Source organism: Hypanus sabinus, chromosome 3 (assembly GCF_030144855.1).
Source record: "Hypanus sabinus isolate sHypSab1 chromosome 3, sHypSab1.hap1, whole genome shotgun sequence".
In the NCBI taxonomy this organism is placed as follows: Eukaryota; Metazoa; Chordata; class Chondrichthyes; order Myliobatiformes; family Dasyatidae; genus Hypanus; species Hypanus sabinus.
In genome coordinates, this window is record NC_082708.1 from 152,600,211 (window position 1) to 152,606,210 (window position 6,000).

Below are 6,000 nucleotides of genomic sequence, written 5' to 3' on the forward strand. Positions count from 1 at the left end.
GTGCCACACAGCAACTCCTGATTTAACCCTGGCCTAGTCACAGGACAATTTATAATGACCAGTTAACCTACCAAATAGTATGTCCTTGGACTGTGGGAGGAAACTGGAGCCCCCAAAGGAAACCAATGCGATCACAACGAGAATGTACAAACTCCTTACAGATAGTGGTGGGAATTGAACCTGGGTCACTGGTACTGTAAACATTGTGCTAAGCACTACGCTACTGTGCTGCTAATATGATTTGCATTAGGTAGAATACTTCAAAAGGAGTCTCCTCTACTGCAAATTTTCAGGTATTTTCTAAGTGTAAATGGGACAGTCCATCAATATTTCTATGATGAGATGTCCTCTTGAATTTGATCTTGTAATTGTGTTCTCCAGTAAGTATTGCAATCTCTCCATTCCTTCTGCTGCTGTTAGTGGAACACCCTTCTGTGGATTGAAAATGGACCCTAGTGGTTGATGATTAGTAATGAGGATAAACTCTCTCCCATACAAATACTGGTTGTAACATTTTACACCCCAAACCAGACTCAAGGCCTCTCTATCAATCTATGTGTAAATTTTTCTCTGCAGCACTAAGGGAACATGATGCAAACACTATGGGATGTTCACTATACCATGAGGCAAGACATCATAGGCAAACCTCACTGGATGATGTTCATCATAATGTCTGAGTACAGTGACTGTTATCACCATTTCCATTGCCTTTTGGAAAGCCACCTCACACTGTTTTGTCCATTACCTGCTTTGGCAGGAGCCTGTTATAAGAATTGACAAATCTCAAAATGGTCCACAACTGTGACTCATCCTTTGATCTTGGGACATCCACCACTGCTAGAATTTTCTCAGCACACGTGTAAATCTTGTATGTCAATGGTGTGACCACAGTAAGTGATGATTGGTTTAAAGAATTCACACGTGTTGCATCATGCTCTGGGCCCATAATCTCCTGATCTTTTTAATGCAGTCTCGAGATTTTGGAGATGTTCCTTGTCATCGTCATCCTTATGTCTTTTATTTAAATCTGCAGTGGTCTGGTGTATGTGAGCCCCTGTCACAATGGTAAGCTAGACTGGTTTCTGTTTAGATATTGCAACTTTGTTCACACTCACTTTCATTCTTGACTGCAAATCAGTTGTGTCTCTATCTGTTGTTTCTAGTGATTGACATAGCGATTTCAACTGCTCTTTTAAATGAGAGTTTTTCTTCAGATAGGAGCTGTTTTTGAATGCTTTCTTGTAAGGTTCTACAAATTCAACAATCTCTCAAGTTTAAGAAGTGCAAGTGGAATGACCATTGCTGTGAGTGGTCCAGTGTTGGAGTGGCTCATCAGGCTTAGGCGAGGTAAGCTTCTTTTCTTATTTATACTTCATTCCTCGTCTGTTAGGGCACAGTTAGCGCAGTAAGAATAGCTACGGGTTAGTGTTTTGTTCTGTGGGAATTCTGATAAACCTTCAGCCTCCCAGATAATGACATCTGCACCAGGTGCATCGAGCTGCAGTTCCTCGGAAAACGTATTAAGGAACTGGAGCTGTGGCTTGATGTCCTTCATCTCACATGCGAGATTAAGGTGATAGACGATAGCGACAGGATAATAGTTACCCCTACATTGCAGAAGGCAGGTAACTGGGCAGCAAAGTATCCTTGTGTCCATTCCCCTGTGGATACCATTGAAGGGGAGCCACAGTGAAGGGGTCTCTGGCACTGAGTCTGACGTTGTGGCTCAGAAGAGGGCTGTAGTGGTGATATGGGATTCCATAGTCAGAGGAACAGAGATGAGATTCTGTGGGCACAATAGAGACACCCGGATGGTATATTGCCTCCCAGGTGCCAGGATCAGGGATGTCTCGGATCAGGTCCACAGCATTCGAAAGGGAGAGGGTGAACAGCCAGGGTCTTGGTATGTATTGACACCAATAACAGAGGCAGGAAAGGTGAAGAGGCCCTGAAGAGAGAGCTAGGTAGAAATCTGAAAAATAGGACCACCAGGGTAGTAATCTCTGGAATGCTATCCATGCCATGTGCCAGTGAGGGTAAGAATAGGATGAATTGGTAGATAAATGCATGGCTGAGGAGCAGGTGCAGTGGGCAGGGGTTCAGATATTCGGATCATTGAGATCTCTTCTGTACAAAAGGGATGGTTTACACCTGAACACAAAGGGGACCAATATCCTTACAGTTAGGTTTGCTAGAACTGTTTGGGAGGATTTAAACTAATTTGACAGGGGGTGGGATAGAATAATAGAGCTGAAGATGAGGTGCTGTAGTTGACTTACAAATAGGGATGGTGTGTACTGACACTGCTCGCAAGGAGAGACTGATGATAGGGCAAAATTGCAGTCAACTGGATGAGTTGCGATGTAAAATCCAGACAAGATCATAAAGGATGAATACAGGACTGAAGTTGATATATTTGAATGCAGGGGGTGTAGGGAATAAAATGAGCTTGCTGTCACAACCATGGACTTGGCCGCGCAGCCGATTTGGCAATTGCGCTCGTGAATATGCACATGTCAGCTAATTATTAATTCATTATGATGATATTTAACTCCCCTCTTTTTGTTGTAGTGCTTGTTAAGATTTGAGCAAAGCACGGCAACGGTATGCTGTCTGCTTGCATTCGGCCTTGCCTGAGGAAGTGGACTATTGAGTTGCCTGACTCTGAAGACAAAAGGTATTTGTTTAATAGCAAATTCAAGCAAAACAATTGTTGTGTTGCAGGTATTTCTTTAATGTTTAGATATTCCTTTTCAGCCACTGTGTTGGCGTCTAGTTTTCCATTTGACAGTTTTAGTTATTGGCCCTGTTTGTCTTAGCATTTATTGTTCTCTTTTCCTTTAAAATACTGTTTGCATTAAATTGTGAAGTATTGACCCATTTCACTGTCTCTCTCTCTCTCCATGCCTGGGCTGTATTCGAACATAGTGACACTTGTAGGGGAGTTAGAGATTGGCTTGTATGACGCTGTGGGCATTACTGAACCTTGGCTGAAAGAAGATTATAGCTGGAAGCTTAACATCCAAGGATACACATTGTATCAAAAAGACAGACACAGAGGCAGAGGGGTTGGCGTGGCTCTGTTGGTAAAAAATGCAAACAAATTAGGAAAAAGTTACATAGGATCAGAAGGTGCTGAAGTGTTGTGTGTAGTGCTCAGAAACTGCAAGGGTGAAAAGACCTTGATGGGAGTTGTATACAAACCCCCAAACAGTAGCAAAGATGTGGTCTATAAATTGCAATGGGAGATAGAAAATACATATCAAAAGGGCAAATCCCACATAGTCATGGGAGATTTCAATGTGCAGGTAGATTTGGAAATTCAGGTTGGTGTTGGATCCCAAGAGGGAAAGTTTCTAGAGTGCCTATGAGATGGCTTTTTAGAGTAGCTTATGGTTGAGCCCACTAGGGGATCAGCTATCCTGGATTGGAAGTTGTGTAATGAACCAGGATTGATTAGAAAGCTTCAGGGAAAGGAAATCTTAGGGGCCAATGATCATAATATAATAGAATTCACTCTGCAATTTAAGAAGGACAAGCTAGAGTCAGATGCATCAGTATTACTGTGGAGAAAAGGGAATTACAGAGACATGAGAGAGGAGCTGGCCAGAATTGACTGGAAAGGAACACTAGCAGGAATGATGGCAGAGCGGCAGTGGCTGGAATTTTGGGGAGCAATTCCTCAGGTGCAGGATATATACATCCCAAAGAGGAAGAAGTGTTCTCCAGGCAGGATTGCACAATCCTAGCTGATAAGAAAAATCAAAGCCAACGTAAAAGCAAAAGAAAGGCAAAAATTAATGGGAAATTAGAGCATTAGGGAGCGTTTAAAAACCAACAGAAAGCAACTAAAAAGTCATACAGAAGGAGAAGATGGAATAAGAAGGTAAGCTAACCAGTAATTTGAAAGAGGATACCAAAAGTTTCTTCAGATATATAAAAGTGTAAAAGAGAGGTGAGAGTAGATATTGGATAACTGGAAAATGATACTGGAGAGGTAGCAATGGGGGACAAGGAAATGGTGGATGAACTGAATAAGTATTTTGCATCAGTCTTCACTCTGGAAGACATTAGTAGCATGCCAGAAGTTTGAGAGTGTCAGGAGGCAGAAATGTGTTCTTTATTTAAGAAAGGATGTGCTCACATTGGAGAGGGTTGAAAGGAGTTTCATGAAAATGATTCTGGGATTGAAAGGCTTGTCATATGAGAAGTGTCTGATGGCTCTGTGCCTCTATTCACTGGAATTCAGAAGAATGAAGGGTGACCTCATTGAAATCTATTGAGTGTTTAAAGATCTTGAAAGAGTGGATGTGGAGAGGGTATTTCCTATGGAGGGGGAGTCTGAAACCAGAGGACATAACCTCAGATTGAAGCATGCCATTAGTCCTCTCTGTTTCCTATCACTGAGCCAATTTTGGATAACAATAACTGGTTTGCATCAGATCCTACAGCATATACCTTAACCCTCTGAATCAGACTGCCCTGTATCCACATGTGACCTTGTCAAATGCTGCATCTGGATGAGCTTTGAATTGAAAGTCTGGATTATGAGCTCAGGTGCCTTCAATGGGATCTCAATTTACAACCCATTGATTCATTATCCTTTGCCAGGCCAAGGTTAACACTGGTTAAGACAATTATGCAGATAATGAGAGAGGCAGCAGTAATGATTGTGAAGTTTTGTGACTGCAATGAAAATATATTCAGCTGAGCTGCTATCTCAGAGATAATCAGATTAAGGTCAAAGGGTAACATTCAGGGGGATCTTCATTTGTCCGTGAGCCTTGGTGTGCAGTTTGAGACTCTTTGGCTTCAATCCATGACCAGCTACCTCTGATTTATTATATTACACAAATAAAGTAGACAGGAAGATTATTCTCCCAATAAGCTGCTCTAGTATTTCAGCTGCTGACACAGTCAGAAGATTATCTTTAAGGTTAGCTTTTAGATTATCTTTATATGTCACATGTACAGTACATTGAAACATGGAAGCACAGTGAGATGTGGCATTTGCGACAAAGATCAACACAGTCCGAGGATTGTGCTGGGGTCAGGCTGCAAGTGACGCCACGCTCCCAGGGCCAACGTTTACACGTTGTAAATTCAAGCCCCACTCTTGAGATATCAGTCTGTAATGTAGTTGGCAAATCCATGTAATTCGACAGCACTGCTGGAGATATTAAACCAGAGTTCTGTCAATCTAACTAGGTGGGTATAAAATTTCACATTCTTCTGTTTGAAGCACGCTGGGTGTACTATGTTGGTGGTAGAATGTGTAGAGACACCTGTGGGCCGCCCTTAGCTAATCCTTGGATGTGTTGGTTGTTAAAGCAAATGACACATTTCACTGTATGTTCTGAGGCACAAGTGATAAATAAATCTGAAACTGAATCTCAAAGGTAGGTGAATTATCTTCAATGCACAAGCCGACATTTTTATTCAGTGATATAATTGACGAGATTTGTCCCTCTACTCCTGCTGTGGGCAGGTTGAGTGAAAACTTGATACAGGATTTCTTGCATTACAGCTATGATTGTTCCTCAAATTTCTTTCGGTGGCCTTGAACCTCTTTCGTAAAACTTGGTGCCAGTAAATTAATAACACAAAGGAGTGTTTGAAAGTGGCATGGGTTTCTCATGTCTGCTGCAAGTTTCCTCAGTTTGTCCAAAAGATGGGAACAATGACAACATAATTTTCACTACTTGCTCTTTAGGAATATTTTTGTGTTCCAGGCAACAAGAGTTCAAGCAGCAATCTCCTTTGTAATGAATGGCAAAGTTTTTCCATTCTTCCACTCACTCCTGCGATCACCAGATCGCGAAATTTCATTGTGCTAGCTTCCTGCTCAATAGTAAGACTGAACACAATGTAATTTGCCTTTGCCAACACTGAGCAGGGAAACAGTACAATATACTGTATCTGACTGTAATCATTCCCTTATTTTATTCAATGACTTAATTAAATCCTCCGCAGTAACAGAATGGAATAGGGGCCTTTACA